Here is a 24,817-nt window from a genome sequence, read left to right as displayed (position 1 = left end):
CAGGGAGGCCTCACCTGACCATCCTGTTTCAAATTGCACTCCAAATTTCCCTTACTTTGCTCTTCTCTGCCCCCCAACAGTGATCACTACAAAATTTACTTAACTTTTTATGTTTATTTCCTACCTCCCTTCAAAGCCTCCTTCTTGCATCCTAGAAGGTAAATTCTATGAGCAAGCACAGTGTTTTTTCTTTGTTCATTGAGAAACACCCAGTGCCTAGAACAGTGCCTAACACAAGGAGTATTCTATAAGTATTGGTTGAATGAATGAAATGTCAGTGGTAAGGGACTTGGGATCCTTTGGTCATGGAATGTTGCCCACATACGCAGAAACCATTTCTGAAGCATTTCCAAAGATTTACTCTGTTTCTCCTCCTTACACTCCCAAATCCCTATGATTTAGATCTTGGCATTCAGCCCAGGAGATATGATCACTGAAAAAAGTTGAGTGAAGCAGTAAAGAGCATGGGCTTGGAGTCACATAGACCCACGTTGGAATCTAAGCCTTTCCCAATACCAGCTGTGTGACTCTGGGGAAATTATCTTCTCTAACACTGAGAATGAAATGTATGTGTGAATGCATGAAGCCTGACATATCGTTGTCATTAATAAGTTGTAGCTCATACCGTCAGCGATGGAGGCGGATGAAAGAAATGGAGCAATGAATCTTAAAAAGTTAGTTTCCTGGGCTTCCCTTGTGGCGCAGTGGTTGAGAGTCCGCCTGCCGATGCAGGGGACACGGGTTCGTGCCCCGGTCCGGGAGAATCCCACATGCCGCGGAGCGGCTGGGCCCGTGAGCCATGGCCGCTGAGCCTGCCCGTCCGGAGTCCGCAACGGGAGAGGCCGCAACAGTGAGAGGCCCGCGTACCGCAAAAAAAAAAAAAAAAAAAAAAAAAAGGTAGTTTCCCTCTTCATAGTCATTTAAGCTGCCTTCGATGAAACTATCTAGTTAATTTTAAAATATCAAGAGATTTTAGTAGATTCCAGGTTTGTCCTTCAATAAATAAAAAACACTTTTAAGCCCAAATAAGCACAGGGTCTTGGAGTCAGGCAATGTCTTTGAGCCTCGGATCTCCCTCCCAGGAAGGTGGGTAGAAACCACGGGGGCATCTCACGCCTGGGAAGCAGCACGAGGAACCAGGCAGGGGATTCGCACAGATCTAACATCTGGAGCCAGGTTACCAGTGCGGGTGGTGAAGAACAAAATGCAAAACCTGTGGGTTCAGCTGAGGCCACCAAGACAGAAAGAGTCTGAGAAAGCGGGTGACAAGCGAGCCAGAACAAAAGCCCAGGCAGGTGGCTGTGGTAGCTTTTTATGTAGAGCCCATGACCCCAGGCAGAGACAGGAGATGGGAGACAGGAGCTTAGGGCTACCGGGGCCGACCTTCCAGTACTAACCGCACGTCTTCAGCAGCCCAGACTGGGGCTCAGGGGTTGCCTCCCCCTCCTCCTGATTCGATGCCCGCTCCATTGCTTGGCTTCTTCCCTATCCTTCTTCCCCCCTCTCCCTTACTGCTTTCTTCTGGGAGCATTTCCTTTAAAAAGCACTTGCACCTGAATCATCAACTCAGCGTCTGCTTCTGGGAGAACTCAACCCAAGACAGTAGGCTTTTCGCTCCAGTTTTCAACAACTCAGGAAAGGATTCTGATTGGCCAGCTAAGGTCATAGGCCCGCCCCAGGCCTTCGATTGGCAGCTCCTCCTTCACTCCGGCTCCTTCCGCGACAGCCCTGTGATCTGATCTAGAAGGCCCCCATAGATCGAGGCCCTTACGTGACAAGCACTGAACCAGGCACTAAGGCTGCAAACCGTCCCCATTCTCCTAGGTTTACAGTCAAGCGGGAGAGAACCACTAGTCAAAGCGTTTCACAATCGCACGTTTACAAGCTGCGGACAGTGTTAGGAAGGAAAAGCACCGGGGGCAGTAAGTGGGAGGGGCGCGGTAGAGGAAGTGCCCTGCCCGCTGGCTGCCAGGTGGAGAGTGGGTAGTAAAGACGGGAAGGAGTGGAAGCCGTGACAGGGGAGCAGGTGAGGGGTGATGGTGGCTTGATTAGAGTGGTGGCCCTGGAGTTGGGGCGAAGTGGAAAAAAACTCAGGAACCCTCTAAGGATCTAACTTATTCCATGGAACATGGATCTCATCCTCACCAAGCCCCTGTCATTGCCCTAAGGTGAATGAAAAAAAACAAAACAAGAGCTACATTGCACTTGGCTAACTTCCAGAAACTTTAGGAGAAGCAAAAGAAAACTGAGTAGTGCCGTCTAGTCTAAACAGTCATCTTATTTGATTACACCCCGCCTCCCCCCCTCCCTTATTTTCAACAAATGCATCCATCTCCTGTTTGGAACTTTTAATAGAGAAGAATTTTTTGGCTTTTGAAAAATATTGCCTAAATAAATGTCACACCTTGGCATTTTCCCATATTTTCATTTCATTTCATTGTCTTCCTTTGGGGTGGGAGTGGGGAGGGTCTCTAAAGGATAATCTGATCTGTGAATCTGATCTCTGTTCCTGACTCTGTAGGTGACAGAAGCTGTTTTCACTTGTATTTTTCATGAAATTACTCACATATGAGGAAAAAATAGCTCAGAAATATAAGCCCACAAGGTAGTGTGGAGGGATGGTGACTACTGGTGGAGACACAGTCACTTGGGGTGACGAAATCACTACGCCACAGCGTATTTGGGGCTGCCAGGCCCTCCTCCATCCATGCAGGCCCCGAGTGAAATTGTAGGAGTCGCCTGGGGTACGGGAGGGGACGGGAAGGCAGAGGCCCTGCCCCTCTGCTGCCACCTTTGGGGCAAACCCAGGGATGGGTTTGTCTGGAAATGTAAGCACATTGAACCAGCCTTGTTTCCAAGCAGTAGAAGGAACTAGAGCATTGGGGGAACTCCTAAGTAACTAGCCCACTAGAGCAGGAAGAGGACTCTGGGGCTTCAAGAATCCAACTGGCTGGTGCACAGTTTTTCTATTTTGCCAGATTATTCTTCCATATAGTGAGTCACTAAGCTTATTAACAAATATTCACAAATGACCTTGCTTAGAATACAAAGGGTGTCCTTGTTGTCTTGTGTATTGTGTGTGTGTGTTGTCTATTTTAAGTCTTCAGAACCCATCAGGAACTCAAGCCCCTTGGAAGTTCTCATTTTCTTTCCAGACATGCCTCTATTCCCCAGTACCCAGTTCCTTTAATCTCTACTCTTTTTGTTTTCTTTTTCTTTTAAAGTCATCTCTCTCCTCTCCCTTGACTCCCATTCCACCTGTATTGTTCTTTTTCCGTCTATTATGCTGCGTACTTGCCCTTCTTCCTTCTCCTTTCCCATTCTGTGCTCACCTGCTACATCTCATGAACTCAGAGATTATCCTCTAAATACCATGGGCATCACCACCTGTTTAGTGGCAAGTGTTACTCCCACCCTGGCTTGGAAGATGACATTTTCCAGAGTATTCCCCATAGAGGCTGACAGGTCTGACCCAGATAATGCTACCAGTTAAAAGAACCCTGGCTCAGGACCCATGGGTCTCACTAGTCATTATCCTGTATTGGAAAGCAAAACTGATTTGACAGCTTCATTAGATTACAATCAGCTCAAATCTTCCCTTCTGCCTTCTCAGAGCATAACATCTGTCCTCAGGAGTGGCAGAAGGGCGAAAACCACTTCTCCTCCCCAGCTTTCTGTACTTCTTCGAGGCTCTTGGCTCAAATTAAATATTTACTCTGTTAGAGCAGAGAATGGCTCATTGGCCACCATGTCAATCACCTGAAGTGGGTTTCTAATTTGTTTTGGAAGCTGGTTGAGGGGCTCCAGGAGAGCATCTACCATCTTAAGAGTACAGCTCCAGGGTACAGCTTGTATAGGCCAATGCATGCTGGGTCAAGGAGCTTGGACCACATTCTATAACAATAGTAATAATAGCTGTCACTTACTGGATGCTTATTAAATACCAGACCCTGTTCTATATGAATTCATTTACCCCTCACATTAATCCTATGGAATACAATATGTGCTATATTATCCCTATTTCAGGAGGAGGACACTGAAGCAGAGAGAGGCTGAGTAACTTGCCCAAAGTAGCAGAGTTTAGAAGTGGCAGAATCAGGGTTGGAGCCCAGATAGACCAGCTCCAGAATCCATGCTCTTAATATTTTCCTGTACCACAGTCTGTAGGCAATAGGAAGATACAGAGGGTTGGTAAGTAAGCGTGACATGAAGATAGTGATGCTCAGGAAGAGACATTTGGATGCAGAGAGATAGAGTGATTGATGGATGAATGAAGGAATCCGGTAAGAGCCTCTGATAATGAATCCTGGTACGCGAATTAAAGTCTGAATTAGAGTGGTAGCAGTGAATATGGAAAGCTATAGATGTGAGAGATGGTGTGAAAGACTTAAGACGCAGAGGGAAGAGCATGACCTGAAATGTTTGGTCCTGAGAGAATGGTGAGGCCATGGTCTGAAGCAGAGGTGGCAGGGAGGGCCTTTGACTCATGTGTGGCCCTGAGATACTGGGTTGATAAGGTTGTTTCCAAGATGCAGAGATGAAGCTTCCTCCCACTTCCCCATACTCTATCCCCAAAAGGAGGGATGCTGCTGTGGATTAGTTACACTCAAGAGGACCAGCTTGCTAGAGGGTGGGGCTCTCGCTGGGAGAAGCAAAGGAATGATAAACAGAACCATCCTGCATCCCTTGTCTTCCCTAGGATGATGGAAAGTCAGGTACCAGGGACCTCTGGGCCTGGGCATGACCCCAAACTCCTTGGAAATCCTTGTGGGTGGGACCAGGGAAAAGAAGCATGGAGGACTAGTTCAGGGGAAGGTCATGGTAATTATGAGAGTCAAGAACATGGTGAGGGCTAGAGAGAAATGAGCCAAATAACAGGCTATTCAGCCTGCCCTTGTTCTAGGTCTGGCACTAAGGGGCCAAAAAAAAAAAAAGGTGGGGGGGTGGTCTTCAAAGCTCAGCTCCACAGGGCAGGGCTAGGCGATTGGGGCAAAACTCCAGGCTGTATTGAAGACTATGCATTTGCTCTTGAGCTGTGTCCTCGTTGTAATCCAGAGAAGAGTCAGGAGGGAAGAAGGAGGGGAGAAGTGGGATACAGAAATCTGTCAGTAGAATCATCAAAATAAGGGAGAGAAAGCATAGAAACAGGGAAGTGGAGTCAAGGTCAGAATCATGCAGGAGCTGAGGAATGCACCAGATTGGACCTCTCAAATTTTTGATCTTGGGACCCCTTTACACTCTTGAAAATTATTGAGAATATCAAAGAGCTTTTATTTATGTTGCTTATATCCATTGATATTTACCATCTTAAATATTAAATGGAGAAATTTCCAAAATATTTATTAATTCATTTAAAAATAACGATAAGCTCATTACATGTTAACATAATGTATTTATGAAAAATAACTATATTTTCCAAAAATAAAAAACTTAGCCAGAAGAGTATCATTGTTTTACATTTCTGCAAATCTCCTTAAAGTCTGGCTTATTAGAAGACCACTAGATTCTCATATTCCTTTCTGCATTCAACCTGTTTCTATATCATATCTTATGAAACCTCTGTACACCAGTAAGAGAATAGAGAGTTCAAAAGGCAAAAAAAAAAAAAAAAGTCCAGAGAAGAAGTCATGATGGTGTGGGATTTAAGGATTCAGAATCAGCCTTTATCAACCATGATAATGATGTTTCTTTTGTCTAATCAGACTTAAAGTCCCCTACAGGTTCTTTAATGTCTAACCTTTCTATGTCTTCCCATTTTGATAAGATACTTAGTGGTGATAAATATCCTTGAAATATTTGGTGCAAAGAGCTAAAAGGAGATATAAAATTAAGACACCGCCTCCCACCCTCCAGTGTATCGTGGTACCTTATAAAATGATGATATTTGAAGCTCTGATTTTAAAAATCTTAATTAACACGTGAACACTGAGGACTATGTGAATGTTAATAATTTGGAAATGTAGATGGAGGTATTGGTATTCCTGAATAACACATGTTCACACTTCATCATTTTAATTAACGAAGTTCTTTTTCTTGTAATTTCAGCAGGAAATATCCCAGGGTAAGAGAACAAGATTTGGATTTATGTGAATAGGATTTATTTCATCACTGATTCCAAATTGTGTTTTCTAGCATGAAAACAGATGGCAGAGACTTTATTTGTGGTCAAAGGCATTATGTGTGAGAGTAAACCTTTCTTCGACAGGCAGATTTGAATAAATTCAGGAAGTGATTTAAGACATGATATGTCTCCTAGAACCTGATCCATGGCAGGTGCTTCTGCTAACAAAACTTATACACTCAAGTCCAGTGAAACAGAGGAGCTAATTTTCATTCTGGCAAATCATGATATTTTTGTTTTTGGCCATTAACTACATACCTGGAGATTAGGATTGTCTTGGAAAACTCAGTCTGTGAGTCAGAGTTTGCATGTTTCTTATATCATAGCTGAAGAATGTCTTCTGATCTGGTTCCAAGACCTCAGTGTGTTTGAAAGAAATTATTTGGGGAGATAACCAAATCCTGGTTTGTTGTTAACCTTAGTCTATAAATTGTAATTTGATATCTCCAACAATGCAGAGTTTAAATGAGATATTGTCCTGAAGGTGGTAGTGTTATTATTACAACACATGGCTTTGATATAAAGCCAAATTACTCCTACATTCCCAATGAAAATTAGGTTATTAGGTTAACTCTTCCCTGTTTCCAAGGTATTCTTGGATAACTATGGTTTTGGAACCAAAATTGGATTCCAATTTCGACTGAGGGCCATACACAGATGTGGGAAATAGTTGAAATACATATGTTTTTAGAGTGACTTACTTGTCATGGTCTACTCTTGGGTCAATTTCCTCCTCAGCTCATAGGTGAACTTCTTGGATTGTAATTCTTTGCTTTTTCTTCTCTTCTTGGTTTCTTTTCACTACCACCAATACGTAGAATGGTGCATAGAATGAAAGAGTTATTAGGTGACACAGTGTCGGAACTGGGCTGAGAGCTCTGAGCTGGACAAGGCAGAGGTGACGTGCACCAATGAAATTTTTGCTTGGCACTTAGGACTATGCAGGTCTCCATGCATAGGGGATCTTAAACTTTAGTGTGACGAGAATCTCCTTGTTGGCTGTTACCTTGTAAAAAACAAAAAACTCAAATTCTGATTCATTAAGTCTGGGATGGAGCCCAGGAAGCTATATTCTGAACAATTATTCTAGGAAATTCTGATGCTGCTGGTTGAAGGACCACAGTTTGAGAGACGCTGCATAGAGAGTCCTAATTCCATGGCATCCAAGTGCTCAAGAAAATCGATTACGGTTATTAAAGTGCCTACTTTTCTTGTGTAGAAATAATGTTGTTGTATCTCATTAATATCTCATTAACTACAAATAAATGAATGTGGCATTGCTGACTCTAGGGGGTTTAGTGCTTCTGATTCCTTCTTCACCAAGGGTGGGAGACGCAAGGCGAGAGCAGATATTCCCAGAGATGTGACAGGGTCACCGTGGCCAAAGAAGCAGTGTGAGGATATAGACCCGAGTTTTCAATACACTGCACTTCAATCACTTTTTTTGGGTTGACTTGGAAATCAATAAGAAACAACCAGAGTCAGCCAATTAGTAAATAAACACAAAGTCAGGAAAAGCACAGAGGATGACATAAAGCAGTGGGGAGCTAGTTAATCCTGTAGAAACGATATAAAGGGTGACAGCTCAAAGGCCTGTGAGTTATAAAGCTCCAGAAGCTATGTGAACGCAAGAGAGGCGGGTGGGAGTTTCTCAATCTCAGAATGCTACTGTGTGGCTTTAATAAATGTCTTTATTTAGATCCTTATTATTCTAGGGGCTCACGTGTAGAAGGTACAAGTGGGCACATGTGGATGGCACAGAAATGTGTTAGGTGGCCCACAGTGGTTTACCTTCAGCAGGTGCTTGGAGGAAAATGGAGCTTTGGCTCTGACAGCTTATAGGTAATTTGGCAAATGTTTCTTGTGTACCTACTGTGTGCTCAGCATTGAGCCCCGGGCTATGATAGGCCTGATTCACGTTCTGTGTTCGTTACCAGCCAGAGACCTGTCTTGCATTTCTAGAGCCCAACTGAGGCTGGTGTTCAATCCCTGGGTGTAGCATACAGACGTGAGCAGCTTTCTAGAATTCTGAGCTTTCACTGTTGCTTAAAGGGCCACCTCCATCCCTCAACCTGGTGAAATTAAAATGCCAACCAGTTGCTGCAGATCACTGATTTCTAGTTCCAAACCTGAAAACAAGAATTAATGAAGAGCACTGATACACTTGAGAGAAAGGCACCTAACCCCAGGCATAAAATAGTGTGTGGGAGAAAGCATCAGGTAAATGGGCAAGCTATGGATTTGGGGGGCCCTGGACTTGAACTCAAATCCTGATTCTGTCACTTCCTGCTCTCTTTGAGCCACAGTTTTCTCATATCTAAATGAGGGATGATTCTACCTACCTCATTAGACTTATGTAATGGTTAGTAATATACAAATATGTATAGTACATAATAGGAACTTCAGAAGTATAAAATCCTGCCTCTGCTCCTTTTCCTCATATTCTGGGCCTTCATGAAATAATCTCAGTTTTAGCAAAACCTCAAATCAAGCAGATCATGTATTTTGGTTTGAACTGTCCTGAGATGAGTGTGCTTAGGGGAGGAGCCCTGTGTCAGAGTTCTTTGCCAACTAAGCATAAAATATTTGAATTCCAGAATCAGAAATCATCTTTCTCAGAGCTTGTCTTAGCCAGGATTCATTCCGGAAAGTAGAGCCAGAGACAAGGGCTTGTATGCAGGTAGTTTGGGGAGTGACCTCAGGGAATGGGACTAGAGGACTGGAAAGAGGGGAAACAGAGAAAGAAGGGGAGACAATTCATACGAAGTTCACGATCAAGTTTGGTCCCAGCTGTGGGAGACTGGGGCCTGATCTTTCTGGGACCATCTGAGAGCCGTGAGGAATGCATCTCAGAATTGTGCACTCAGGGGACACAAGTGGGGCCCACAAGCTCCCATTCCTAACCGGCCAAGGACCTGCCCCAGATGTTAACTCCCTCACACTGTCAGGTTTGCACAAGTGATGAGTTGTTCTTGTAGGTGTCCTAGGCCAGGTGTCTGAGAAGTCCAGGCAAGCACCTAGCAGAAGTCAGATGTGCTCAGGAAAATGGGAGTAAAAAGCTCCAGAGTATGTGAAGTGAACATGACCAGGCCCCATGCTGGGATCAAAGGAGATGCCAGCCAACAGGAAAAGGAGCAAGTCTGTTTCTTCCCTCAAACCTCAGATATTTTTACTGTTTATGAAAGTAGCCACTGGAATATTCTTCAGTGACCTCCCTGTGGCATTTGTAGCCTCACTGGTCTCTTGGTTTCCTGAACTCTAATTGCATGGACAGAGTCAGTAACTTAGCACTTGATGATATATTCTCTGCCTTGTCCTCCAATTTCTTTGTATCTTTGAATTGTGTCCCTCTTCCCCTCAGTCTCCTTGGGAAGCTTGGGATGGATGGAGTCTTCTAATTCTTTTTTATCCAATCAGCACCTAACTGTGCTCATTAAAAACCCGAAAAAAAAAAAGGAAAAAAAAAACCCCACAAAAAACCGTTGACTTGAATTCATTTGACAGATGATAAATCCTTTCTCTAGAAGCACAGTTATCCTTTCAGGGGCCTGTGGAGTCTATTTCCTAACTATACTGAGCCCCTCGCCAATTAATGGGTCTGGAAAGCAACATCTTTAATGAGGGGCAGGGAGCTGGGAGCACGATGCTAGTGCCTTGGGGTATTGTAAGGTTTTCGTAAGCAATTCATTTTGCACTCCTTGTATTTGGTTTCATTCCAATTGTTTCACAGCCAGTGGCACTCAGAAGGGACATCTATTTTGACTAGACATCAAGCCTCTTGTTGAAGCTTTCTGTATGTAACAAAACACAAATGCACTGGTTCTTTCTCTGCCTGTCCTTTTCCCTCTGCTTCAGCCCTTCCTAACTGTAGATACCCAGTAGATATGAACAGTGACTAGGACTTGGGGTGGGTCAGCAGGGAACTAGTATTTGCTGGATTCTTTTAGATAACAAAAATGGAACATATCCAAGTTACCTTTAATATTATATTTCTTAGTGTGAACTTGGAACCACTTATATGAGAATTATGGATAGCTGCCATGTTTAGCTGGGCAAGTTGTGCACTGCACAACTCTCAGGAGGCACACACATCATAGTCAATATGAATGTGTCCCCAGAGGAGTGCAAGGGATAACTCGTGTGGCCACAAATAGCGGGCCTATCTGAGGCCCTACTCCAGTCCTGCTGAACCAGAATCTCTGGGGAGAGGGCCCAGATTCTACATTTTAACACATTTCACAGGCTCTTATTAACACTAAAGTTTGAAAATCACTGCTTAGGAGGCAGGGTCTTTTTTTTTTTTTTTTTTTTTTTTGCAGTACGCGGGCCTCTCACTGTTGTGGTCTCTCCCGTTGCAGAGCACAGGCTCCGAACGCGCAGGCTCAGCGGCCATGGCTCACGGGCCCAGCCGCTCCGCGGCACGTGGGATCTTCCCGGACCGGGGCACGAACCCGTGTCCCCTGCATCGGCAGGCGGACTCTCAACCACTGCGCCACCAGGGAAGCCCAGGAGGTAGGTTTTAAGACAAGCATACACCAAAAGGAAAAAAATGTGGGAAATTATCTCAGCACATATGCCATCCCTAGATCCTCTGCTTCCCAGGCTTCAATGTTCAGCTGGCTTCATGGATAACTTAGTGAATCATTGCCATTCAGAATATGATCACCTCATTAGTGATCTGGTCATCTTTTCAACTGCTTCCAAATAGACCCCTATTGCTTTCTTTCCTGTGTGCTTTTATATCCCAAGTTTCGGAGAGAGAAGTTCTGATCAGGCTGGGTTGTCACCACCCAATATGGAGTGCTCCATGTAGGGAGCATCTCAGGTCAAGTCATCTCCTGGGCAACAGGTCTTACTCATGTGCATCTTACATACACATGTATTGCCTTTGGCCTGGGCGCTCATTTTTGACTCAGTAACCATTAGCTATAGTATCTCTCTTTTTTTTGGTCACTCCACGTGGCTTGTGGGATCTTAGTTCCCCGACCAGGGATGAACCCGAGCCCTCGACAGGGAAAGCATGGAATCCTAACCACTGGACCTCCAGGGAATTCCCTAGCTGTGGTACCTTCATGCAGAAAGAACTGCTCATGACAACTTTCCTCTGAAGGGGGATGTAGGTATGCCAGAATCCAGTGCTTCATTGTTTGTTAGGACAGGAAGGGGATACACTTATTTAATACACTATTCAGATGCCATGTCCCATAACGATAAGAGCTAATATGCATTGAGTACCACCTTAGGCCAGACATTTTTTCTAAGCACTTGATTAACATTCATAATTGAAACTTCAAAAACAACCTTTTCTGGTAAATGCTATTATTATCCTTATGGATTAAGAAATTGAAGCATAGAACTTCCTCAGCAGTTTTTATATTGTGGAGCTACAATGGAATTGACACAGTTTAGCTCTGAAGTCATTTCTCTTTATGACTGTTTGGGGGTCATGACAAAGGATCCCTCTCTCTCTCTCTGTGTGTGTGTGTGTGTGTGTGTGTGTGTGTGTGTGAGTGTTTGTGCTTGGGGTGAGACAGTTTTAAGAGAAAGAATGAATGCAAGGCACAAATTAGGTCAGGAAAGCAAGAATGTGCAGAAACCTCCATTGGTGTGCGTTAGGGGAAGTATTTGAAAGACATGACAGACAGATGTAACAAAGCAACAAGACACAGCTGGGCTTGCCTTGAGAGCCAGAAAGGATTCTAGCACAAGATGCTGAGGGGTTTCTCTTACTCACTTCTTCCCTTTTTAAGAATAAAAAGGAGTAGAAATGGTGTCTAAGTGTCCATGATTCCTTTTAAAAATAATAGCATATTAAATACCTTCCTTTGGAGCCATAAACCTCCATCCTAGCCAATAGCCCCTGGGTCCTGATGCTACTTGATAGACAAGATTCGAGAATTTTGGGTTAGACAGGAGAGTTTGGATTTGAGTGTATTTAAGGAGAGAAAGTGGAGGGTGGTTATATGTACATTGCCCAGGAACATGAAGTTTGCAGTAGGAATGTGGAGATGGGAGACTCCTCCACCATGAAGAAGTCTCTTAAGGTCCAAGCCAGAGCAGCTACTGAACAGTACTTTAGTTTCCACTAAAGACTGAGGCAATTATCCCAGTGATTTAGGAGGAAGGGGAGCTATTGAATTACTAGAATAATTATCTCCATTTCCTTTCTTTTTTGTTCATGGAGAGAGATCTGGTCTGCTCATGTCAATGTGTGCCACCTTGCTGGGTGAGGGCAGCCTCCTAAATCCTTCACTTTTTAGTAAAACACAGTAATCATTGAAATATTTTCTTGGGGCTTTATGGGCCTTGACGAGGTCTCCTGGGTGCTTCAGAGACAAAACCTTTCCACCTTTCATTAGTTACGTTTCTCTTCCAATCAGTAGCTTAGGAAGTAACAAGGGATACTTGAGAAGAAAATGGCTATTTAGTATCTCATATCATTTCCAAGTCACAGTGGGGTTCTTGTAGGTCAGGAGTGATTTTGCAAAGTTCTGACTGAAGGCAGGGGAAGGACGGGATGATCCTTGCTCTCCCAAATTCTGAGCAGGCTGGTGGGCTGTGCGAGGTGTGGGTTCTGGCCAGTACTTGGCACACTGTATGACATGGGGATTTATACATCCAAACCAATAGGTCTTGGTGCTGAGAGCAGTAGTTGAAGGACGGTCAGTTGTTCCTCTGAGAAACACTCACAAAGATGTTCTCTGTTTCAGGCACAATGATTACTCCAGAGACTTGAGGAGTTTCAAGACAACTGAATGCAAGATAAGAAAGGAGATAGCTTGGGGAAGATAGACTGCTTATCCCTACTGGGACTCTTCTGGAAGGCACATTATTGACTTCAAGGCAAGAGGCTATGAAAGTGTGCCTTTCCTGAAGACAGTAAGCTCTCTGTCTTCTGAAGCGAATGGAAAAAAAGGGGCGTTTTGGTTCCCTGTATCAGTTTCCAGAAATGAGCGTATTGTACAATGTACTTGAATCTACAATGCTACCGAATGTAACTTATTGTTACTCAGATGATTCAGAAGACCCTCTGGGGTCTCATTAAGATAAACAGCAAATATTTTGTGTTGCAACTGTATGGACAAAAGCCGTTTCCCAGCGACTTCTAGCAATGAGTCAGAAAAACAAAAATAAATGCCTTTCTGTATTGTCGCATATTCTAAGCCAATCATTCAGTCAACTGGAATTTATAGTTTACCTCTTACTGTCAGGGATTGTACAGGTATGTGGGGAATATAAAGAAAGGTCAATGGCAGACTCATTGGTTGCAAATAGAGTTACATCTACATGGGTTCTTTGTCGGAGCTTAAGACGAGAACTCAGTATTGGGGTTTTGTGATGGGTTTGGTAGATCTGCCCCCAGTGTCCACCCCACCTGCCTTCTGCCACTTTCTGCACTGTAGTGGCTGGAGAGCCAAACACCCCATTTTCCAGACTCCCCTGACCTCAGGATGTGCTCTGGATGTGATTTAAGTCCAGCCATTACTTTGCACTAGTGTGAGGTTTGGAAGGCAGAAATGAGCAGAGGCCGTGCCTTTGCTGCTTCTGCTTTTTCTTTTAAAAGTCTGGTTGTAGAGGCATTTGCATTTTCTGCGGCAGCATTAGCAGAACTTTGTGGGTGACAAGAGCCGGGTCACAGGGACCCCATCGTGCAGGTGAGGATTAAAGCATGTCTGGTTTGGAGCGGAGCCAGCTTCCTGTCCCTGAGGGCCTCCACATTGCGGTGGCTTCCTGACTTTGGCTGTCATACTGTGTAGAAGGTGGCAGGTTCCTAATCTTGGGATAACCAAGAGCTCCCTTGGTGACCCAGTTTGACTACATGGTCTGGGGAGTCATTTCTGAAATCTCAACCTCGGTCTGTTTCGCCATCTCTCCCAATGACTCAGTGAGCTTTTTAATGCCCTGTGATAAACCCTTCCGTGCTTCAATTTGCTAGGATGGCTTATGTTCTCTGCAATTAAACCCTGCCCATGACTGTGACTGGTAGAGGAGAGTTACAGGCAACAGACTCTAAAGAAATTGGAAATCTGGATTTATGTTTTCTGACTTGGTTAGGCTTGAGAGGAGCAACAGTGATGTTAGCATTAGAATATGGAATACTGGCAGTGCGTGACATGGAGTGGTGAAATCGCTACTTAATATATGGGTCACTTGGAATGAAGTGTACAGTGCAGGCGAGGCTTTGGTGCACTGGGTGCCTGCTGACCACTATGGTGAGAATAAGGCATACAAGCACTGTGGAGCTGGGTGGCTGTTTTCACCTACATTAGAGAACTTAAAGAAAAAATGATCTGCTTAGGATTTTAAAGTTACTGTTGTAAGGCATGATCAGAGGACAAGAAGTGCCTATGAATTTCTAGAAGAATCATTTATTTCATGTAGCTGCAGGGCTGATACATTCTAACATTAAATGCAGTCTGATCCTGTGGGTTGCTGATTAAAAGGGAATCTGAACTCACAGAATCACTAGGTCTCTTATGCAAAAGCTTGAGTGTTGATTGGGAGAGAGTGAGGCCATAGGAATGGGGACCATTTGAGTGGGTTCAACTGAACCTGAGTACGAAGATCCCCCAAACTCCATTGAACCTCCGTTGCCAGTAGAAGCATTTCCTCTGGCAATGATGTTTGATGAGGCTGGTCCAGCCTTTCTTAGAGACTCTGTAATGACCTTGCTGAGGGAGTTCCCTTGCAAGGGAGTGCCAGTTTTCCTCCTACCACAATTCCTATCACTCATTGGTCTAGATCTATTACTAGAGTCAAACGCCATCATGAATTCAGAAGAACAAGTACAATGTCTATTTTAGGAGGCAAAAGTTTACACACCTAGGGAATGGCAAGATTTTCTCACTTATATCAGCAAAAACCTAGGGAATATATGTGGGAATAAATTATGAGAATCTAGGCTAGAAAATAAGAAACATAATTTTAAATCTGGCTTACTTTATTGGTGTGGTTACATTTTCTAGAGATTCTGGATTGTTCTAGTTGGAGCAGCTGGGAATGGTTGTAACTCTTGGCCTGACTGATTGACTGGAAATGGGACTCAATGGTGGCCTAGTCGAAGGAAATTGAGGTATCAGAAACCTGCGGTATAACGTAGGGGGAGGAATCCAAATACTTAGGAGAAAGGACTATCGGGGTAGGTATTTCACATATAATCCAGTAACCCACTAAGGGGGCCAGGGGACTGACTTTTCACCAGAGCACTGAGAAACAAAACTGTGAGAAGTACATCCTTGAGAAGTGTTGCAGTGAAGTCATCCGTAAGTCAGGAAGGTGAGAGATGCTGCTTTTGAAATGGACATTTTGATTGCAATGGGTCTGCTGAGAACCTGGAGAGACAGAGAACAAGTAGCAATACTTAAATGTTAAAAGCAAGGTGGAAACATCTTCTGGCAGCACTGCCAGAGCAGCAATCTGATCTTTGCTGGTAGTTAATTGACCATCTGCCTTCTAGGAATGAAGAGACGGCCGTTCTGTCAGAATCCACTTGTTGATATATATAATCAAAAATACTGTGCATCTGGAAAGTCATAGGCCTTCACAGTTTCCAGACCAGTTTATAAACCTAAAGCCATTGAATGAAGGGGAAACCAGAACCCTGAGATCCTATCAAGAAAATGTACCATAAATATTTCTCCTATTCTTCCTCAAAGAAACCTGTAGCTATTTAATAACTTAACTCTGCACTAGGAAAAGAGAACCACCAAAACTGATGAGGGCTGATTGGATTCTAGCTTTCATTAACATGAATCACCTAACACTCGAAATACTACTGTGGTCCTTTAGAAGTGATAAATGAAATTCGGGTCTGAGCTTGTCTCTCAGCGGTCCTACTGAATTTGTGAAGCCCTCTTGTAATTATTTCCCTTACTCTTAAATGTGTAGTTGGAGTATACATTTCAGCAACTGAAGAGTAGCCACGTTGGTTTTGTGGAGTAAAAGCTATTAACTATGAAGTGTCCAGTGGAAGCTGGAGTAACCCCTACCCATAAAAATAGTAAAACCAAACCAATCCCCCCCCCCAAAAAAACTACTGCAATCTTGAGGAAATCACAGAGATTAGTGTCATCATAGAAGGCTTAAAATAGTGCAGGGATGATGGTTCTTCTCATATCTACATTTAACTCATAGTAGATATACAAGAAAACTACGGGTCTTGGAGAATGACAGTGGATTACTGTAAACTTAATCAGTTGGTGATTCCAATTGTATTTGCTGTTCAACATGTCAAATTAACATAATTTCTAGCACCTGGAAGGGACCTATACATTTAGCAAATACTATATTTTCCTTCTAGTTGGTAGAGAACACTAGACTCAGTTATATTTTACCTCACAGAGATAGTAGTATACTTTCCCTGTTTATCTCTGGGCTAGGTCATGCATCAGATGCTCAGACATGTTTTAGTTTTCAGGGAAGTTGATCACACCATGCTATGGAACATCATACAGGTCCACTATGTTGATGACATCATTCAATTGAGCCTGGTGAAAAAGAAGTAGCATGTGTTCTTAGTAAGATGTATACATGACAGGATATTTAAAAGATCATAAAAATACAAGGGTCTGTCACTTCAGTAAAGTTTATGGAAGACCAATAGTCTGGAGCATTTTGAGATATCCCATCCAAAGTGAAAGACTAACTGTTGTACCTTCTGCTAAGAAAGAGGTTCAAGCTTGACAGCTTTCTTTTGGCTTTTGGAGACAGCACATACCACGTCTGCATGTGCTACCTGGACTCATTTACTGAGTAACCTTAAGCTGCCAGCTTTATGGGGGGCCCAGAGCATGAAAGGGAATAGAAGCAGGCTGCCACTTGGCCTAATAACCCAGCCGATCTAGTGGTGACTTGTAAAGGAAAAAATTCAGCTTTTTTCTACTGCTTAGGGAAAACCCCAGTTCTTCCTGACTGTGTGTTTCTTCCCTGAGAGTTTCCTTTTCTTCTACATAGACACTTCAATTCTGACACTTCTCATCACCAAATGGATGGAAGTTTCCCCCACACCAATCAATTCTCTGCAACGCCAGCTGCGTATCCTACAATTTAACTCAATTCTTACACTATCTCAGTTCCATAAGAACCTCCCCCCCTTCAGATGCCAGTTAACACCTGTGCTTCTGACCAACGGGCTATAGATCAGAGGCTCCAAAACCCCCCCCTTGGGTTTGATTAATTTGCTAGAGCATCTCACAGAACTCAGGAAAACACTTAATGGCTAACAGTTTATTAAAGGATACAGATGAACACCCAGATGAAGAGATACATAGGAGGAGGTCTGGGAGGGTCCTCAGGAGAGGACCTCGGGGACATAAGCTCTGGTGCTGGAATTGGGGTGCGTCACCCTTCCAGTGTGTGTGTGTGTGTGTGTGTGTGTGTGTGTGTGTGTGTGTTCATCAACCCGGGAGCTCTCTGAACCTTGTACTGTTGGGATTTTTGGAGGCTTCCTCACATAGGCACAATCAATTATTAACTCCATTTCCAGCCCCTCTCCCCATTTTGGAGAAGTGTTGGAGGGGGAGAGGTGCTGAGAATTCCAAGCTTCTAATCATGGCTTGGTCTTTGTGGGTGACTGGCCCCCATCCAAGAGCCATCAGAAGCCCACCCAGAGTTGCCTCGTTAGAACAAAAGATGCTCCTACTGCTCTTACTACTTAGGAATTGACAAGGCTTTAGGAGCCCTGGGTCAGGGTCTGGGTCAGATATAAATACTAGAACACGAGATGATCCTAGTGTTCTTATCACTTAGGAAGTTACAAGGGTTCTAGGAGCTCTGTGCCAGGAACCCAGGGCAGAGACCAATATATATATTTTCAACTATCTCACATGACTGGAGTGTCTTTATCAGATGAGGATGGTGCATGGAACCTATAGGAGTATGGAGCCTCTACAGGAGTGATACACATCCCTAGAGTTTGGAGCAAAGTTATCCTCTATTTGTCAATTGATTACTCTCTCTTTGAGAAATAGGCCTGGCTTACTTCTCATGGTCAAGTGACCACGTGACCTGAGCTGTCCATCATGGGCTGGGTGTTATCTGATTAACCAAGCTATAGGAATGGGTCTTCTCATTCTTCATTCTCCAACACTTTATGATTATGTGGTCTTGAAGGATGAGTACATTGCATGAACAGAGGGCTCACACTGCCAGGGCATCACCCACTGCTGCATTGCCCTCTCCCTCAATCAATACCTGTAGATCCTTGGGGCGAGCCCAATGAAGAAGTTACCCTAGAAAGAAAAAAAGTCAAGCCTGGTTTATGAATGCATCCATATGATGTGCTTGCGTCAGCTGAAAATCAGCTTCTGTAACATTACAGCCCCACTCAGCAGTGACCTTGAAAAACAGTAGGGAAAGAAAATCTCTCTGTGGGAAGAGCTTGTCAGTGTTGCTTGAAAATAAATATGTTCAGATGTCCAGGTCAACATAGATTCATTGGTAATAGATTCATTCTGGATTAGCTGGATGGCCAGAGATTTGGAAGGAAAAAGATTGGAGGACTGGTATCAGACTGGGGTAGAGGTGTGCAAATGAACTCTTAGGATGGGTACAAAGAAGGAAGATATGTGTGACCACATGTTTGTTCAAAATAGGGCATATTTTGACGAGAAGTTGCTGAAAAATAAATTGGACACATTGACCTGTTTTGTGGATGTCTGTAAGCCTCTTTCCTCAGCCTGATGGATTGTTTCCTCATGATTAGATTCAGGTTATGCATTTTCAGCAGGAATACTACATAACTAATGTTGTATCCTTCTCAGTCAAAACATCAGGAAGCACGTGATATCAATTTGTTCTGTTAAATTGGAACTTGAGATTGCTATTCACCATTTTGGCCACCATGTGCAAATGAACCAACAGGCAAAAGAGGGGTCAGTACTATGTCAAAGGAGTGTTTCAGCCCAGTTATCAAGAGGAAATAGTGTTGCTGCTTTACTATGGGAGCAGGGAGAGGTATTTTTGGAATCTGGAAGATCCTCTGGGGCACTTCATAGAAGTGCCATGCCCAGTGGTAAAAGTTAAATTAAATTATATATTCAATGTGCATTTTAATTTAATTTATATATTTAACAATAACTTTTAGTGGAAGACTACAGAAATCTAGTATAGTCAGGATCCCTGAGGGCTTAGATCCACCAAGAATGAAGATCCGGGTCACTGTACCAGCTAAATAACTTGGCCCAGCTGTTATGCTGGCTGAGGACAAAACAGGCTGGGGAGGAAATAAGTTGTAAATACCAACTGTAGACTTCTAGCTGCCTCTGGAACTATCATGACCACAAATGATTTCTTCCTTGTTCTGTTATGTGCTTTTATACACATTAACCATTTTCCCTCCTCCCTTTCCATTTTTCTCAAAACTTTATAAATGGTCTGATGGTGGTTAATTTTACAAGTTAATTTATATAGCATGGAATATCATGATGGAATTGTTACTGAACTAGAGAAGGAATAAATATCACCCAAAGATAGATACAGAGACTTATGGAACTTTGGGTGTTCCCTTTTGAGGGGAGGTGAGTATATTTGTTTTTTGTTTTTGTTGGTACAGGGACAATTATGTTATGTTATTGCTTGGAAGTTTAAATATGGAGAGAAGGTAAGTATGGATGTTGAATACCCAGAGGAAGCGTCTACGGCATATATGGTGGATTGGTGCTCAATATCCATTCAAGTTTTCTTCTGTGAACTTTCCCAATCTGCAGAAGTTAGAAAGTAAAAAAAAAAAAAAGTTTCTTTTTTTTTTTTTTACCTGGACTCTCTTGCAGCTAAGGTTTTGGAATTTGTTAGGCTGGGCCAATCAAATACACTCGTGCAAGATTTGGAAGGCAGAGTGGAATGGAGGCTGTATTTCTGCTGTATTTGCTTTTTTTTCTAAAAAGTACAGGCATGGAGGGATTTTTTTTTCCCCCTGAGGCAGCATTAACATAGATACCAGTGTCTAGGAACTCAGTTGGTTTGAGTACTAAAAGGCAGAGCATGAGGTCTCCCTGCTGGTGTGTATCACAGCAGGGATGGTGCAACTTCCTGATGTGGCAGGTTCCTCATTGTAGCAGCTTCCTGCCACAATTCTGGAGCCAGCTTCTTTCTGACCACAGAAGAGGCAGAAGCTCCTTTGGTGACCCATTTCTGCACTGAGACTTTTTGTTCTTGAAAGCTTGTCATGGAAGCTCTTTCTTCTGCTTTCCCAATGATTCAGTAAAGCCTTTACAGTGAGCTTGTAATAAGTATTTTTCCCGCTTAAACCAGCTACAATGGATTCTGTTCTTTGCAAGTAAACCCTGATCAATATAGGGGCTTAGGAGCCCACTGTCCTGTGCCAATAGTTTACATGAGGAGCAAGCAAGGTTCAGGTGTAGCTGCTCCACTACTGCTTGTTATGCTTCTATTCTGGAGAGAAATCTATCACACCCTCTACGACAGCAATTCTTAAGCTCAGCACATTAGCATTATCTGGGGAGTTTGAAAAATTCCTGGTTCATGAACTGTCCCCAGAGTAATTAAATCAGAAATCTCTATGTGTGGGGCCCAGCATTCAGTGCTTTTTTTTTTTTTTAAAGGTTTAGTGTTATTTATTTTTGGCTGCGTTGGGTCTTCATTGCTGCGCGCGGGCTTTCTCTGGTTGTGGCGATCAGGGGCTACTCTTCATTGCAGCGCAGAGGCTTCTCATTGCGGTGGCTTCTCTTGTTGTGGAGCATGGGCTCTAGGTGCACAGGCTTCAGTAGTTGTGGCTCGCGGGCTCTAGAGTGCAGGCTCAGTTGTTGTGGCGCACGGGCTTAGTTGCTCTGCAGCATTTGGGATCTTCCCGGACCAGGGCTCGCACCCATGTCCCCTGCCTTGGCAGGGGGATTCTTATCCACTGCGCCACCAGGGAAGTTCAGCATTCAGTATTTTAAAAGCTGCCCAGGTGATTCCAATGTGTATCCAAGTTTGGAGAACCACCGCAGTCTGGAAGAGAGAGGGAGGTGAATTCTCAGGTTATGTATGAGTTGCAGTGGAGGAGAAATAAAACACTAGTAAAGTAGCTAATTTACCATCTCACAGTCACAATACTGAAATAGGTCTCACTGGGCTAAAATCAAGGTGTCTGCAGGGTTGGTTCCTTTCTGAATACTCTAGGGGAGAATCTGTTTCCTTGCCTTTTCCAGCTTCTAGATGTTGCCTGCATCCCTTGGTTCTTGGCCCCCTTCCATCTTCAAAGCCAGCAAAGGCTGGCTGAGTCTTTTTCACGATGCTGTCTCCCTGGTTTTGACTTTTCTGCCATCCTCTTCTGCTTTTAAGACCCCTGTGATGACATTGGGCCCACTGAGACAATCCAGGTTAAACTTCCCATCTCAAGGTTAGTTGATTAGCAGCTTAATTCCACCTTCAACCTTAATTCCATCTTGCTATGTAACTTAACATAGTCACAGGATCTGGGGTTTAGGATGTGGATATCTTCGAGGAGGCGTTATCCTGCTTTTCCTAAGGAAATAAGGAACAAGATCACTGGGGAAGAGACACCCCAGGGATTCCTTCCCCACACTTTTTGAATCAGAAGAGGCAACTGGAGAGGCCAAGGAACTCAAAAGCTATTATACTATTAATTTAGACATAAGTGGGAGCCTGGTACACTGTATATTCATACTTCTGTAAGAAGCATGGCTAGCCAGAATGGACTGCTAAGACGTTAGATTATAATTTGAGATTGTTTAGTCTTGCCACTTTTCTCCTATTTGCAAAATTATGTTTCAATGATTTGAAGCTTCTTTGCAATCCCCTGGTTGCCCAACTATAGATAATGGGAAAATACAAACAGGTAAGCCTTATAGTTTGTTGACCTCTGGTTAGGAACCAAGAGGCTTACCACAAACAGGTGGTCCTGCTAGCTAATTGTTTCCCCCTGTTTAAGAGCCATTCTACAGTAACCATTCTAAAATAAAAAAATCATGCTTTTGGCAGATGTCCTTCAAAATTATTGCTTCATATCTGGCAACCGCTGCTGCAGGGCTAATTCATCTAGTTCCTCCAGGGGCACACTGTACAGCTAATTCATCCAGCAGGCAGGTTCACTGGGAAGCTGACAGTATTTCTGATATGGTTTTTTTTTTTTTTTTTTGACCTTGCTGAATGATTGGTCAAACTTGCTTTAAGCGTAGTCCATGCCAAGAGCATTGGAGCCACGATCCGTAGTATAGAATATCACAACCTTAGCCTTTGCTTGTTGTCATGCTAGAGTAGACCCTGGCTCTCAGGAAAATTCCTGGCTTTGTCCTTGGTACCCTGCAGGTGCTGCCTTAACCACTTGCTCGTCTGATCTCAAAAGCACCTGGGTCCGCTTTTAACCAGCATCTTGAATTATCTGCACACTGGGTGCTTGACTGAAAACTCATAATCTGTGCTTCCCTGGGGCCACACTAAATAGGAATGGGCGTGGAGTGAGGTTGCAAAAATGCAAACAAAGTTGGGCATCTCTGGCTCACTGGTTTCCCCCCGGTCCAGACTGGCAGGCCCGTCAGCCTCACCCTTGCCTGCAATTCTCTTTGTAACTCCAGCGGCCCCTGACATTCCCTCCTCTCTGGGCCTGAGGTTGGCCTCATGGGGCCCGGCTCCTAGGTTGCTGCTCTAGCTGCCTGGAAACTTCTCTCTCAAGCTAAATTTGAGGCACAATTATAGGCCCTATAGAAGCTGTCATGGGCTTTCCTCAGTCTCGACTTTCTATTTTTATTTATATTGTCTCTGCTGCTGATTCTTTATTCTAACTTTTATTACATCACAATGTTATTGTACGGGTTTTGGTGAAAAGCTCTTCAAATCCTCCACGGACTGATACAGAACACAGATTAGTATACAGAATAGTAACACTGATGTCCCTGTCGCCATCGAGAGACTGGGGATGGTGTCAGCCGTGTATTTTATGTCTCTACATTGAAAGGGCAGAGGGGATGGTGCCAATGTCGCCTATTCCACTATGTGGATCAAAGAGGTTTTGGTTGCCTTGGTCAGAAAAGGGGAGCTTTACCCAATCAGGCACTTTTTCCAGATATTCCAGATAGACAATGATCAATGAAACTATAACCCACCAGGATTTAATCTCGGGACTGAGTAGGTAGGAAAAATGATCACCTGGGCTTTTCATTTTTGTGAAACAAACACACAAACCACCCTCCGCCCTCAACAAAAACAAAAACAAAAACCACCTAAATATAGCTAACTGAATTTTCAATCTTGGGAAAACGTTTTTCATAAATAAAAAGCATAAAATTTTGGCTCAATTGGCAGCATCTAATAATCAAATTTAGGAAAAGTCATTTTGGGTGGTGCACCTAGGGTAGAAGCTATCCTGAGGAAAACTTGGAAAACTTGTCTGTCTGACTCTTGGTCTCTCCTGTTCTCTCCCCTTTCTCTCCCTCCCCACCTCTTACTGCACATTCCTCCTCACTTCTCCTCCCTTTGCCTGACACTGGATGGAGTTTCCATGCGGGCCCCACTGTGGTGCTAATAATAGCGATAGCTGCTGTTTATCAAGCCTTTGCCACTTGTCAGGTGCTGTGCGAAGCGCCCTAGATACATTACCTCACTCATTCCTCCCGCAGTCCTCCCAGAGGATGGGCATATTTGTGTAATGAGCCCAGACAGACATGGTGCCTAATAGCTCCATTATATCCTTTGTCAGCACTCCAAATAACAAAGTTATTGGTATTCTTGACTTTTTCATGCTTGGTTTCAAATATATTGGTAAATATGATGCTGGCTACAGAAAGGAACTAGCAGGAGGGCTATAGGGAATTGGGGTTAGGCTTTACATATTTTTTAATCCTTTCTCTGAGCAGTAATTACTGGTGGTAGATGAGAGTACCGGGAGCTGTTGTTTCATGTAGAAATTTAACTGCTTCCTTCCCTGCAGTAAAAAAAAAAAAAAAAAAAATACTGGTACAGATGGTTAAGAGCCTAAGATGTAGGAAAGTGCTAAGCTTTGAACTCAACCTCTCCTGACAGGCTCAGTATTAACCATTACTTTCAACGCTTCGTCATATGAGAACAAAAGGTACCATGTCTCCATGCTGTATATTTTGCAGGCAAGATGTTCCAGGCTGTCTCTGGAGGGTCTGACCTTTTGGATTGGAGCAAATGAGTCTGGAGAGGATGGTAGGTCAGTAGAGGCTGAGATTTTTGTTTTTTCCTCCTCCTGGACCGTATATCACCTTCCTACCTTCCTCACTGTCCTAGTGGTCCCACCAGAGTACAGAGTTTTCCAGAGTTCCTCTGCTTCACAGGTAAAGCCCTACAGATTGCTTTTAAAGTCAGAATCTTTGCGACTTCAGGGACTGGCAAATGTTGCCCAGTCAGGCAGCCCTGTTCTCACACAGGGGCACAGAGTCAACTTGTTGGGGCCTGAGGACGCCAAGGGAGCACAGTCTTGCATCAGATGCTGAAGATCTTTCATCATATCGCTCTGACAGTGAGGCTAGAAAACCACAGTTGAAAACGGATGCAACAGGATAGAAGGGGCTGGTAGCACTGGGAGTTAAGTTACCCTTGATAAAGGGAAGACAGAAAGGAAAATTAAAAACAATATCTTGAGGCACTGAATTTAAATGACCAGCTGCATATTACCTGAGACCATTCCACATCTTTTAGGATGACCTAAGGGAATATAATTATGTCACTTAGAAGGAAAGTGATGAGTTATGTTAGAGAGTCATCAGAATGTCA

The 24,817-nt window shown here is 43.6% G+C and overlaps 1 long non-coding RNA gene across 2 annotated transcripts in view; it reads left to right on the top strand.

Moving 5' to 3' along the window:
* The window catches only part of LOC111187468 (uncharacterized), a 92,470-nt gene extending 68,299 nt beyond the window's left edge, over positions 1–24,171 (top strand). For both annotated transcript variants that reach the window (XR_002648131.2, XR_016392625.1), the window contains 2 exons: positions 10,480–10,633; positions 12,832–24,171. This is a non-coding gene — a long non-coding RNA (uncharacterized LOC111187468). The remainder of the gene's footprint in view (positions 1–10,479; positions 10,634–12,831) is intronic.
* Positions 24,172–24,817: the final 646 nt, after the last annotated feature.

The sequence above is a fragment of the Delphinapterus leucas genome, chromosome 3 (genome assembly GCF_059928025.1).
Source record: "Delphinapterus leucas isolate spDelLeu-1000000601 "Yukka" chromosome 3, BTC_Dleu_Yukka2, whole genome shotgun sequence".
NCBI lineage: Eukaryota > Metazoa > Chordata > Mammalia > Artiodactyla > Monodontidae > Delphinapterus > Delphinapterus leucas.
The sequence above is the reverse complement of the archived record's forward strand: the minus strand, read 5'-3'. Positions and strand labels throughout refer to the sequence as shown.